Raw genomic sequence first — 14,964 nt, forward strand, 5'->3', positions numbered from 1 at the left:
GTTCACACATCACAAGAAATTTGGTTTCTTTGAAGATTTAAACACTGGCAACTCAATAGTCTACAAATAGATTATTTCATTCCATTCAGTGTTTTGCAGAATTTTTTCCTTTAGAAATATTGAACAGGGGTGCTGGCTGGCTCAGTCAGAAGAGCATGTGACTCTTGATCCCTGGGTTGTGAGTTCGAGCCTCGTTGGGTGTAGAGATTACTTAAATAAATAAAACTTAAAAAAAAACTAAAAAAATAAATACAAAGCAATTTCCAGCTTGGTCCCCAAATTATTTAGTGCCATGTCTCCCATGGTCCTGCTCTCTGTTGGAGCAGAGACTAAAGGGAAGTCAGGGGAAGTATGATTCATGATCTCTGCACCTCTGTGAGCTTCCGGCAACACAAGAAGGAATATGATGGTGAGCGGAGAGAAGCAAGGGTGCAAACGAATAGTTCCCCACTGAGGAAGTCCTGAGGCCCTCTCTTGAGATCACCTTCAACCTTGTGCCTTGGGAGTAGAAGTTTCCATTATATTCTCCACTTAGCACATTACCATCCATACACCAAGTAGGCATACAATGAATAAACGAATCAAAATGCTTCCCAGTCGGATAGAATTCAAATACTGCTTCCTCTATAAAGCCCGCCTTAATCCTTAGTCTGAAATCATCTCTAATGCTTCCCTTCTCTGACCACCCATGGAGTCCTGCATGAGGCATGTTTCTTGGTGTTGGCTAACTTCAGAGCTCACCCTAAAGGCTTTACCAAAGTATAAGGTTGTGGGGAATTCTGTTTCTCATTGGTGGCTGCTCCAATGTATTTATCCCATCCCAAAGACTCTTTTTACAGTATGACTGACCGACCCAGAGATGGGGCTGCTGGGGTTATAGTCCCTTCTCTGGAAACAGGACAAGATTTGTGACTATCTCAACTGGCCCAGTGGGGTATGACTGAAGGGATCCCATGTGACTTCTTAGGCTGGGTCACAGAAAGTTTCGAGCTCCTCTCCTACGCCCTCCATGATGCTTGCCTCAGAATCCAGAGCTATGATGTAAGGAAGCCTGGGACTGGCCAGATCTGTGACCCAAGGCCAGAATCAACCACTAAATGTATGTGAGTAAATCTTCCGGTGATTTCTGCCCCCAGACTTTGAGTGTTCCACCTGAGGCCGCAGGCATTGCGGAGGAAAGGCATGTCCAACACGTCCTGCCCCATTCCTGATGCGTGGACACTGTGAGAGAGGACAAAGGAGTATTGTTTTCAAGTCACTAAGTTTTCAGTGGATTCATTTTGCACCAATAAGTAGATAACCAGTACAAACATGAGGGTTCACGTGTAAATGTTTTTTCATTTTCTCCCCTTTTCCTACTCCTAACTCCTAACTTCTGTAGCAACCAGGATGATGGTCTGCACACACAGCGGAAATCCCATTTCTTTAGGTGATTATGAGAATTCAGTAAGATTGCACGCAAAAGGATCTGGCAGGATGTTCAGTAATATGACGTAACCGACAAATGTTAACTGAAATTGCTACACGATTCGTTTATTTTCTAGCTTCACTGAGATACAACTGACACATGACATTGTGTAACTTCAAGATGTAGGTGTTGACTTGATAAACTTGTATTTTGCAAAATGATTGCTACGACCACAGTGTCAGCTAACATCTCCAACATGTCATATAATTACCAGTTTTCCCTTTTGCAGGTGAGACTCTTCAAGATTTTCTCTCTTAACAACTTTCAATATAGAATAATACAGAATTATTAGCTTCAGACTTACTCATCGTATAGCTGGAAGTTTGTACCCTTTGACCAACATTTCTCCATTTCCCCCACTGCTCAGCCACTGGTAACCACCCTTCCACTCTCTGTTTCTATGAGTTCAGTAGTTTTAGGTTCCACATAGAAGTGATACCGTACAGGCTTTGTCTTTCTCTGATTTATCTTATTTAGCCTCATGCCCTCAATGTCCATCCATATGGTCGCAAATGGCAGGATTTCCTTCCTTCCTGTGGCCGAATAATCTCCCGTTATATATTTCATTACAGCACAACGTAATAATGCGACACATCGCATCTTCTTTATCCATTCGTCTGTTGACGGACACTTAGGTTGTTCCATATCCTGGCTACCGTGCATAGTGCTGAACTGACATGGAAGTGAAGATATTTTGTCAAGATCTTGTTTCCATTTCCTTTGGATCCATACACAGAAATGGGATTGAAGAATCATATAGTAGTTCTACATTAAAAATTTTTGAGGAACCTCCACTCTGAGTCACAGTTTCTGTACCAATTTGGCTTTGTTTTCTTATAGCTTACTGAATTTCCTTAAAGCTGCTATTTTGATTTATTTGTCTGGTAAACTGAAGATCCTCATGTGTTCAGTTTGCTTACAGGAAGCTTATTACGAGCTTCTGGTGGTGTTACGTGACCTTGATTGTTCCTGTTCCTTGAACTTCTGCGTGGCTATCCTCGCGTCATCTCCTCCAGTCTTTACTGTCATCTCGAAGGCAGCCAAATTGGTTTTTTGCTGCAGCAGTGTGCTGGCACTTCTTCTCTGTAATCGTGGACTTCCCCAAAGGCTCTCTTGTGCACAGGCAAGTGCCTAAGTCAGTGTTCTCCAGGAGCTTCTGGACCACAGCTAAGAGGGGCTGAAGCCAGTTAAGGTGCCATTACAAGATCCACAGCTAGGGCCAAGGTCCGTCTGCCTATTGCCTGATGAATTGATAGGTGAGACTTGTCCTGGATCCCTTAGCAGGTGGTGTTGGATGCCACAGTTACCGCAAACACACCCTTGCCCATGGATGCTGAACTTTTGCTGTCGGGGCGACAAAAATGAGGGACATCTTTTGCCATCACGATGCTGATGTAACTCCTCTTACAAGTAAATTACGACTTTGCTTCCTCTGCATATCACGTCTGCCCGACCAAGAAGGAAACAGTCTATTCACATCAATTCAGCAAAGGCAAGTCTCATCTGTTAGTAAATGCTAACCAAACCAGTTGTACAAAACAGCAGTTACTTGATTAAAACTTCCATTTCTTATCCGGCTGTTCTATGTTATGTTTATATCCCTACCCTGTTCTGTCTCCCATTCCCTTTCCTTGCCCTTTACATTCTCAGACCATTTTTAAAATACACATTGGACTGGTTTGTTTGGTTAAAGCTTCTGGAAGGTTTGATTAGAATTTCTCAAATGGCTAGTTGAAACTGCATCCCATTTCTCTTTTGGCACCCTGGTGCAGGAAATGGTCTCAAATCACGCAGGGCTGGATGGAAACATGTGGGCCCTCTGGGCAGGCTAATCATTTGCTGACCTTTCAAATGGATATCCATGAGATATTTGTTACATGTTTATTTAAAGGTGAGGCTATAGAAGGTTGTCAGCAAGGCCTGGACAGCTGGCCTGGGTATGTGCCTGATCTGGCTGTGCGGTCTGTTCTAATCGGCTATTATCTCCGTCCTCCCCAAACGGCATTCGCCACGAGGAGGTCAGCCTGCCCAAATAGAGGGTGCTTCGGTGTTCTGTCATAGATACACAGAACATACTCTGTGCCGGCTTCTTGTTTTGTGTCGTTTTGTTTTTGCGGAAGACATCAACTTTATGAAGACGGCAGGTCCCTTGGTGCGTAGTGTAGCAAGGATTTGCAGAACTGGTATCAGGAAACCTGGGCACTTGGTTTCTCTGTGCTCCTCTCAAATGCCTTCCAATTAAGAATGTTGGATAAAATTTCCTTAAAAGATCTTGTCTGTTACATTATTGCATCTCTTGGGCCTATGGAGCTGCATGATAAGTCTGTACAGAGAAAAAAGGGAGAATACATAGGAGTTACAAGGGAAATCGCAAGGAATTAACCTATATCCTTTAGGTAAGTTAAAATATTATTCCGATTTATAAAAACGCTATGCGATCCAGAGCTAATACTGTAAAGATTTTTCTAAAATCTTGGGGAACTGGATCAGTGAGTAATAGATCATAAACCACAGGATTCATGAAAGAAATGAGAGCTTAACCAGCCATTGCCGTGTTGATCAAAGCACTGTATAATTTTTAAAGATAATAAAATGTGAATGTTTATATGAATGAAATGTGATGATGTCACCACAGCAAATGCATTCCTAGGTATTATGTATATACTTCTCAAAAATTTGCAGTCTGGGGGGCGCCTGAGTGGCTCAGTTCGTTAAGCATCTCACTTTGGCTCAGGTCATGATCTTATGGTTTGTGGGTTTGAGCCCTGCCCCGGGCTCTGTGCTGACAGCTCAGAGCCTGGAGCCCCGCTTTGGATTCTGTGTCTCCCTCCCTCTCTGCCCCCTCCCCTGCTTGTGCTCTGTCTTTTTCTGTCTCTCAAAATGTTAAAAAAAAATTAAAAAAAATTTTTAGTCTGATGTTGCAAATACATAACGGAAAATTTCATCCAGAAAATAATTTTTATGATTATGAATACTCATTGTTTTCATGGAAGAGAAGTTTACTTGTTGACTGAATTACATTTATTGAGAAATAAGTAACAACATAAATGATAACAGAATGACAATGCAGTCATTAAATAACAGATGCCCAACAGTTAATCTGCCAAAACACCAGCTGAAAATCAGACAACGAAGTAAAAGAGATGAGTTCCAATAAAGAGAAAACTTTTCTATGGAGGAATTGGGTGCGAGACATTCATAGTTTGGTTCTGCAAAAGCTTCAGGCAATGCAAAGTACAAAGACGAAGCCAGAATTTCAAGCGTAGAAAGAGACATTAGGTACCTACCTACATTGAACTATTTACTAGAGTGCCCTATTTATACATAGATACTGGTTATTATTATTATTTTTTTTTCCTGGATTAGATCTAGGATTTAATACTTATGAGAGATTATTATGGCTTAAATAAAATGTTGCAGAAGTTATTTCTCTCGTTCTGAAGATTTTCTTATTGATTTCATTTTCTTTCACCTCCCTTCTTTTTCTTCCCTTTCTTGTAAGGGTGCTTTTTCTTATTTAAACTGCAGCGCTGAGGTGAGATATAGGGCATAGAGAGAATGCTGATTATTTTACAGTAGTTTGAAGTTTCTTTCTGCTGTTCATTTTTAGAAAGAAACGTATGTCATTATATTCATCAAAATTAAGCAGTATTATGGAAAATAACTGTCAAATTATCACCAAATTGTGTCAGGTTCCCACCAAAAGCTGTCAGGTTCAAGGAAGTCAAAGAAAGGTGGAAGAACTGTTTAAATTGCAAGAGTCTAGAGAGTTGGCAGCTAAATGCAGCGAATCATCCTGGATTTGATCTTGGACCTCTAGACAATTCTTTTCTCCAAATGGAATTATTGTAAAATTTGACAAAATCTGAATGGGTCCTGTGGATTAGACGGTCATGCTACATCAGTGTTTATTTCATTATATAGTTGGTGGTGCTGTGATTATATAGAATAGTGTCTTTGTATTTTAGGAAATATCCGCCAAAAAATATCTAGAGTCACGTTTGCAATTTATTTTCAGTTAGTTCAGAAAAAAATTACACATATGTGTGAGAGAGACAGACAGAATGAGAAAGTAAATGTATAAACTATTTACAGTTGGGAAACCAAACAAAAGGCATACAGGAATCTTTATACTATTTTTTTAAGTTTTTAATAAATTGGATGTTATGTTTTTTAAGTAAAAAAAACAACAAAAATATTTTCCACCATATTCTCCACACCTTTCAGTTATTTTATTTTATTTTTTGGTGAAAGAAAAGTCAAGATAAATTAGCAAATGCTAAAAATTAATCATCCAGCTTCTGTAAACATTCTTTGTAATTCAGGAAAATCGATTTTGGATTTGAATGATCTCATTTTCAATCACAACTTTCCAAGGCAGTTTATGGCTTTTAGCTTTGTGCTTGTGTTTTACAAGATATAAGATTTACGAACACTTTTCAAAACAGTTTTGCAATACAAAAATTCCTAATTTCATGTTGTTTTAAATGTATTACCCCTAAAATTGTCCTAATAAAGGATCTGCTAAACTTTAACAAAATATTAGACTTCTAGGCCATGACTATAAGCTTCATGGGAACATTGCTAAGCAAATGAGACATGGTCCATGAACTTACAGAATATTTAAAGCGTTCCACCTTAGGCTGAACTTCACTCAGATTTTTATTCCATTTGCATGCACATTAAGGCTTTTATTTAGTTTGATTTTATGCTCTTAATAACATATGGGTTTTGACAATGGCAGTTTTTCATATTCCTTTCCATACCCTTCCCCACCATGGCATTAGGTTTTAGACAGCAGAATGACCTAAGCTTCTACCGACTCTCCCTGTCCTACAATGCTGTCACCCCTGGAGTGAGATAGAGAGTAAAGACAAAAATAACCAAGTAATTCAATTACAAATAAGAATCAATTAGAAAAAATAATCTTAAATTTGAAAATTTATTCACAGTTACAAAGTTAAACACGAAATCCTTGACAAAGTTAATTCCTCCTTACCCCTGTTCTTTCCATCCTACTTGGCAGTTAGAGCTTCTTGGATGTGTAGATTGATGTTTTTCATCAAACTGGGAAATTTTGACCATTATTGCTTCAAATATTCTTTTTGTCCCCTCCTCTCTTTCCTCTCTTTCTGCGGCTCTCATTTTACATATTTTGGAATGTGATCTTTTTTAAGGTTATAACTTTAGGAAAAGACACCTTCTAAGATATAGGACTGAGTATCCAGGCACAAATCTGTCAACACTTAACAAAACACTACTTTTTTTTTTCTGTAGGTATTATGATGTAATGGTTTATTTTTCTGTGCTATAATGTTCCATTTAAAATACAGAATGGAGAACATAAGTTAAAATTATTCCGTTCATTTATTGCTAACAAAACATGTAAGAAATTGTGCCCATGAGACTTCAGACAGGATCCATCCTAGAGTTAATGAATTATAGTTGGACTATGCATTGAATCAAAAAAAAAAAAAAGCCTTGATTTCAAATTTAGAATTAAAGAATCATTGGGGCACCTGAGTGGCTCAGTTGGTTAAGTGTCTGACTTCGGTTCAGGTCATGATCTCACAGTTTGTGGGTTCGAGCCCCGCGTTGGGCTCTGTGCTGACAGCTCGGAGCCCGGAGCCTGCTTCGGATTCTGTGTCTCCCTCTCTCTCTGCCCCTCCCCTGCTCACACTCTGTCTCTGTCTCTCTCTCAAAAATAAATAAACAGTAAAAACATTTTTAAATAAAAAATAATAAAGAATCATTTATGTTTGCACTCAGAGATTTAGGGACTTTCATTATTGCATACTGGATCATACGTTACAGTTCTCTTTCTTGTTTTTATTCATATTATATAGCATTATATCAACAGAATAATAGAAGAGTCAAGCTTTGGAAACCTTAACTTTCAAGGAAAACTTGGAATTTGAAATGAGCATGCTAATGATTTTTGAGCTCCTACAAACCGGGAAGATTTGCCTGTCGGTAGCAAAAAGTTATAGAGACTGTATTAGTGACGGTTCTCTAGAGAAACAGAATCAACAGGAGATATCTTTACATGTACATGAAATGCAGACATATGCACATTTATGTTATGTTATATTTATTATAGGAATTGATTGATGTGATTATGGAAGCGTGGGACATTCCAATCTGCCCTCTGCAAGCGGTAGACTAGGAAAACCAATGGTGTAAGTCCTAGTCCAAGTGCAAACGCCCAGGTACCAGGACTGCTTATGTCTGAGGGCAGGAGATGATGGATGTATCAGCTCAGCAGAGAGCAAATCTGCCCTTCCTCTGACTTTTTGTTCTACTCAGGCCCCCAACAGATTGGATTATGCCTACCTGCATCGGTGAGGTTGATCTTCTTTATTCTGTCTACCAAATCAAATGCTCATCTCTTGTGACCATGCCCTTCACGGACACACTCAAAAATAATGTGTTATTGCTCTCTGGGCATCCCTTAGGCCAGTCAAATTGACACATAAAATTAAACATTACAGAGACTAACAAAGTGTTAAATGTTAATGATATTAACTAGGTTTAAAAGTATTTTCCACACACACCAGGATGGCTAATATAAAAACAAAAATGAAACGCACGCTCGCAGCGAGTGTTTGCAAGAATATGGAGATGGAGAGATTGGAAGCCCTGTGTCCCACTGATGAGAATGCAAAATGGTGCGGCCACTATGGAAAATAGTATGGAAGTTCCTCAAAAGATTAAAAATAAAACTACCGGACAATCCAGCAATTGCACCGAATGCGTGTACTTGAAGAGGTATTTGTACAGCCATGTTTACAGTATCACTATTCACAGCAGCCAAAAAGTGGTAGCAATCCAAGTGTAGGTACACTGGTGGGTAAATGGAAACACAAAATGTGGTGTATACAAAGGCTAGAATATTTATCATTCAGCCTTAAAAGGGAAGGAAATTCCGACACATGCCACAACATGGATGAACCTTAAGGACATTATGCCCAATGAAATAAGCCAGTTACAAGAAGGCAGATACTGTATGATTCCACTTACATGAGGTATCCAAAGCAGTCAGATTCACAGAGATAGTAGAAAGCTGGTTGCCAGAGGCTGGGGGGACTGGGAATGGAAAGGTGGTTTTTAATAGAGTTTCAGGTTTATGAGGTGAAAAAGTCCTAGAGATCGGTTGCCCAATAATGTGAATACCCTTAACAAGACTCAACTCTCGAAAATAAAATGCTAAATTCTATGTCGTGTGCCTTTTGCCACCATTAGAAAGAATACTCTTGTGTATGTTTCTGATGCTACAGCAGTCTTGTGAGATTTGCGGGAAGGGAGAATTGACATAGTTCATCCATGTTCAGAAAGGTGAACCTGCTGCAAATCAAAGGGTAGTTAAATGTTGGGACTGTGGGAGAGGATTGGGAACGGACATTTACAGTGCTCCTTTCGGCACTGATCGAAGCGTGTCACACAAAGGCTTCACATCTATTTGTTTCCTTTAGTTCTCCCAATAATCTTCTGAAGTAGAAATTCATCTCCCCATTTTCAGAGAAGCTATCTGAGGTTTAGAAGAGGTAAGTGATTTGCCCAAGATCAAAGACCCAGGAAGAAGCGACATCTTCAAGGCACAGACGATTCACACTGTTCTAGATTCGATATTGCCGGAATTGGGGTGTGACGGACAGCGGAGTACAAACCCTGACCCCCCTGCCTCAAATATGGGACAACTCTACGGGGTGATCTGTTGTTCTAGGCGCCCATCCCCACAGGGTTCAGGCTAAGTTTGGATTCTACCTGAGGCAACAGCCAACAGTGTTAGAGTGGGACACTAGAGTCGGATCAGATCTTGGCTGGCACCCGGGACCCATCCTTGCCGCTGGCGGAGGCACCGGCGTGCCCCATCATGGTGTCACTGCTAAGGCACGTGTCCACTGCAGTGGCACCCGGGCCGAAGGGATGCACCGTGGTGGAGTATGTCTGGCGTTCGAAAGGTCTGGGGGGGAATAAAACATACAAAGATGGCGGAGTTGCATAGCCACAGCTGTTGCTGTCTGGACGCCAATGATGCACGAAGAAAGAAAATGGCAGGCTCGGGCGAACTGCAATTTTTAAAGGGGAGTGTGAGAATCAGAGAGATTTTGTGCACATTTAGAGATCCCTACCACCATGCCCAAGCCCTAGCCTCCACTGTCTTCAGCCACAGGGCAGAGAAAGCTCCAGGTCAGGCACAGGACTGAATTGTGAATGACAACCATCGGGGAACGCTTAATTCTCAGCTGACCTTGGTTGCCTACACCATGGTCAAGGTGCTGATAGGGAAGGGATGGGGATCTGAAACTTGAGATGGGGAGTCCGGCTAGAGTTTCCTGAACTTTCTTGCCCATGACCTCTTGTTGTGAGATGGACTCCCGCCTGGCTCCTCTTTATTTGAAGATTGCAAAAGCCTCAAACGGGGCAAGCACTTTAAAAACAGAAGATCTGCTCCCAGCTCCCCTCTTGGACACCCGTCAATATCTAGCGTCAAGTCTCAGTGTATCCTGACTGTGAATGTGCGGGACCTGGTGGAGGAGGAAAGGGATTCTTTGCCGAAAGAGCAACCGTGTGTGCTAACATGTACCAGCAGGATCCAGAAATGTCTGCCTGGGAGTGGATCCCGGGGGTGTTGAATCAAAGCGTCAGAAGACAAATCTAGGTAAGGGAGAGGTTGTCAACATCGGGATGCTGTTTGGTAACACAGTCAACAGCACCCTGGTGAGGGCCCCAGAGGACTATTAACACCCTGTTGGGATGGCTTTTAGATGTGTGAAAAAGTGAACACCTCATTAAACAAAGTAGAGATGCCAGAAATGCTGTGACTGGGCTCAGAGGGTCTAGTTGTTGTTAAGCCCATGATTTCACCTGGCGAAACGGGGTAGGGCATTTATTTCTTTACCGCAGGCACCAGAGTTGCTCTTAGGGAGAGAACGGCCTTTACGTGGAAGGTGAGTGATGGTGTGGGAAGAGGAAATGACTTAGCAGAAGCCAAGCAAACAGAAAAGACAGTTGAACTTTCCAGTGCAGGAAGCGACTAGGTACTCTTGGTAGCCGAGCTGGTGGCTGGGAGAAGGGAGCAAAGGACGAAGACAGAAGGCCTTATTACCATGAGGTACTGCCATCCAGCAGTGGCTGTAGCCTCCACAGGTGGTCCTCCAACAGCTGGTATTAAGCTGTCGTCAAAGGTACCAAAAAAAATCCCTCTGTCTTCCCAAACTCCCACTCACACGAATGTTGAGGGAGATGGCATTTAATGGATACAGAGGAAGAAATCTCAATGCCACGTGAGCTAACACAGTTCTGAGCAACACAGCTCAGCAAGACATTCCCTAAGCTGAGCTAACATAGTGGCTCCAAGAACTCGATAGTGGAGCTGACTAGAACTTAAGTGCTCCTGGACTTCTCAGGGATCCCTGGGGTGGGGGTGGGGATGGAATTTCCAGTATCTACCTTAGGGACTTTGAGGTCATCTTCCCTCCAGGAGTGGCCAGACTTCGAATGCAGTCTTGGTTCTACTAGTCTGGGGGTTCAGGGAACGGATTCTGGGGAAATCAGTGTCTCACTGGTTCTTTTCTGAAGAATGGGTTTGGCTCAGCGGGCAATCCAGTGAAGGCGTAAGTCAGGTTGCTGGAAACTGAGGGATTTAATAGGGAGGGAGGAAGGATGTAGGTATGAGATAGCTATGAGTTGTAGCAGGAAAATGGGAGAGAACCAAATGCAAATGATAAATTGACCGTGGCTGGGCAGGTCGCTTAATTTTCTCCCATTTAGCTTCTGTAAAGAGAAAAATTTGCCAGGTGATGTGAGTTCACCTTATAATTCTGTACTTCTAGTAGTCACTGAGTTCTGTAAATTCAGCATGCAGACACATTTGCCTTAAATCTATGTTACGGACTGAACGTTGGCGTCTCTCCAAAATACAAACATTGAAGTGCTAACCCCAAGTATGATAGTATTTGGAGGTGGGGCCCTTGAGGCATAGTTAGGTTTAAATGAGGTCATGAGGTGGGGGACCCACATGTTGAGATTAGTGTTTCATAAGAAGAGGAAGAGGGGGCAGGGCTCCCTCTGTCTCTCTTGATCTCTCCCTCCCTCCCTTTGTTCACCTCCCTGTCTCTCCACTGTGTGAGGACACAGGGAGAAGGCAGCCATCTGCAAGTTGGAAAGAGACCTCTCACTAGGAAGTGAACCCTGAGGGACCTTAATCTTGGGCTCTCTAGTCTCCAGAACTGTGGGAAAACAAATTTCTGTTGTTTAAGCACCCCCCACCTCAAGTCTATGGTATCAGCACGCTATGTCTTACTATAGCAGCCAGAGCTAAGACATCTACTAACCCCTTCTCTTTACCTCAGATGCCAAGATTCAGATGCCATGAATTTTCCCATAGTCTACTGGGCTACAAAGTAGTCCCTGGTCCCTCAGTAACATCAAGAAACTTGGCGATGAGGGTGCCTGGGTGGCTCAGTAGGTTAAGCGGCCGACTCTTGATCTCGGCTCAGGTCATGATCCCACAGTTTGTGGGATCGAGCCCTGCATCGGGCTCTGCACTGACAGCACAGAGCCTGCTTGGGAATCTCTCTCTCCCTCTCTCTCTCTCTGTCCCTACCCATCCTGTGATGGGCTCTCTCATTCTCAAATATAAGGAAACAAACATTAAAAAAACCCCAATTTGGTTATTAATAACCACTCCTTAGAAGCAGACTAGTGTAGAAAGAGAACCCAGGATGTATAATCAGAAGTGACCCTGGCAGAATCATGATCTCATTTCTTTAATGGGAGAATAAGTACTCCTGCCTTACCAGATGTTTCTGAGGTTCAAGCACAACTGTTTGCACTGCAAACAGCAAATACTTGTTACATAATTCTGCTTATTATGACTTTCATAAAACAGAAACACACACAAATACTACAAGATTTTTACAAACGGACAAATGAGACACATAAAAGTGAATTAAGTTTTCCTCTCAGGACAAGAGCGCAAAAGAAAGTGCCTAAAACCGGCCCACTGTTTTTTGTCACTTACTTATCTTACTTATTTTGGATATCTGTCTTGTTTGGGTTGTGATTTTTTCTCTTTCACAGAGTTATTTCATTTTCAGAAATAGGCCTAACACATCACAATAAAGCATAAAATACGGTCTCTTCATGATTGACTCCAACATGGCAGTGAAAGGTGAATGTCAGAGAAGAGATAAGAGGAGGGAGGAAGTGAAGAGTGACCAGGAACAATGCTGGTCTGGATTTCTGACAGTTCTCGCAACACGTATTGTTTTAACTATCAGTTCTTGGGTGGAAAAAGTAGTTAGCAGTAACGTTCCCAAGAAGCAACAATTAGAAGAATGTGGCATTCAATTTTCGTTAAGAAATCAAGGGCACAGGGGCGCCTGGGTGGCTGTCAGTTAAGCATCCAGCTCTTGATCTCAGCTCAAGGTCTACATCTCAGGGCTGTGAGTTCAAGACCTGGGTTGGGCTCCACACTGAGCGTGGAGCCTACTTAAAAAAAAAAAAAAAAGAAGAAGATGGAAATCGAGGGCACGAAAAGGCATATTCATACTCAATTAAACTGGGAAGTCTCTAACACACTAGTGGGACTTGGAAAGTATCGTGTCCTTGATTTGTCCCCACCGGGACAGCATATTAGTGATCGATGACATCTCTCACGTACGTATTCCCCACCCATCGCCACGCTCCTTGAACACATTTTATTCTGAAATTCACCCCACTTCGCCTCTCTCTTACTCTTAATTACCAACTATTGTGGGTAGTCGTCGTTCTCAACGTAGCATGCTTTATTTATGTACCTTGGTCACAAAACTCAGATGTAAATTAAAGGAGAATCTCTTACATAGCTTTATGCTAGTTTAGCTTTCTTATTTTAGTGCTGAGAACCTACATGGAGTCCAATGGAAAGCATGCTGGTTATTATACCTCATTGCTTACATTGGTGAGGTAATATCAATAAGAAATAAATACGATGGTCAAAACGTGGTCTCAGAGACAAATGGAACCTAGTAGACTTAAGAGACACTTTACACAGTGTTCTATTACAAAGGCAAAATACATTGGACACAATGAAGCTATAGCTTGAATTATAAATTGATTAATAATGTCACTGAAAGGAATCATGACGTATTTGCAAATGGTATCGACAAACAGAAAAATTCTGTTAATAATGATCTAAGCTTATGAGCTGAGAAGGAAAAGATAAAGCAATTGTCAGACTGTATATGGAGCTTTTCCAGGATAGAATACTGTTATGTTTTCTCCCCACCAATGAAAAAGGGAAGCAGAGGAAGGGAATAACTTGTTGTTACTAAACAAGTATGCTTTGGTTTGAAAGGGCATGAGGGTTTACAGATAATGCTGAACTGTCTAGAGAAATATTTTGATTTCCATTATTGCCAAATATTTTCTTCCCAAGTACACAGAAAAGCTTCCTGCTTTAGGAAATAAAGACCAGTGGAGAGCTACTTTTGCCCCGATGCACAGGGGTTGGGAGTGTGGCAGGGGATATGGTGGGGAAGTGCACTGTAAGACTTACACGGGTGGCCAGAAGGTGGGGCTTCTTTCTTGCATAACGGACTTGCTCACATTCTGTTTGTGATCCAATTAGACACTAAAACTTCTCCACGAAGAACAAGCCAAGTGACTTAATATGTCTCCCTGGTCAGGTACTAGCTCAAGAGGAGAGAATGAATGACTGTAACTTCCCATGCGTTTTCAGTTACATCCGTCCTGACGAGTAACTTTCAGGTCACGAAACTCTTTCATTTAAGGGCCAGTATTAGGAGATTAGGGGAGGGGCAATTTCTCTTTGTCCTTTTGTCTACACACCCAAATAAATAGTGCCTTCTCCCCCCTTTCTGTACTTGTTTTTGAAGTAAAGACATATTGACTCGGCCTTGAATTGGGGTAATGGAGAATTGATATAGGCTGCCTGCAACATTTTCTAGTTAAATTAGTCATGCTCTCATTTTTGGAAGACACATCATATCTTGCAGGTAATGGAAATAATAATCTCTCATTTCTACTTACCAAATGAGTCAGTTTTCTTGCCATCATTTTTCAAGGAAGATTTTGAGTCAGGGGCAACTTTTGTTATTTTTCTACTCTTCCATCCGAGAGAATCTGCAATCTAGTGATGTTGGATGGAATGCCTAAACTCAGAGCAGTGCTGAAAATAAATACATACAAAAATCACCAACCAAGCACAGAAAACAGAGATCTGTCTAAAGTCTTTATTTTTACTATGGACAATGAAGATTTTTTTAATTCTAAAATTAAAATTATTGCACACAAAAGAGCAGTGAATTTAATAAAGAAGGAAATGGCAAGAACTGTCAAGTCTGAATTTTGTCTTTTTCAGTGTCCTAAGCCACAGAATTTCATCAACCCCTCGTTTAACCTTGTATCAAAAGGGGGGATACACTCTTTGAAAAGAGGATTTTAGGGCTCCCCTGCATTATTGCAGAACTATTTTCTCTCAGCATCAC

At 41.5% G+C, this 14,964-nt stretch overlaps 1 long non-coding RNA gene across 1 annotated transcript; it reads right to left on the reverse strand.

The window, feature by feature from the left end:
* Nucleotides 1-777: 777 nt before the first annotated feature.
* LOC147572106 (uncharacterized) lies at nt 778-14,643 on the reverse strand. The gene is made up of 4 exons (XR_015246727.1): nt 14,507-14,643; nt 9,233-9,431; nt 1,773-3,791; nt 778-1,221 (listed from the first exon to the last, which is right to left on the reverse strand). It is a non-coding gene; the product is annotated as an uncharacterized LOC147572106 (long non-coding RNA).
* Between the last annotated feature and the right edge of the window lie 321 nt (nt 14,644-14,964).

The sequence above is a fragment of the Puma concolor genome, chromosome F2, assembly GCF_028749965.1.
Source record: "Puma concolor isolate L17-30 chromosome F2, mPumCon1.1.hap2, whole genome shotgun sequence".
Taxonomy (NCBI): Eukaryota; Metazoa; Chordata; class Mammalia; order Carnivora; family Felidae; genus Puma; species Puma concolor.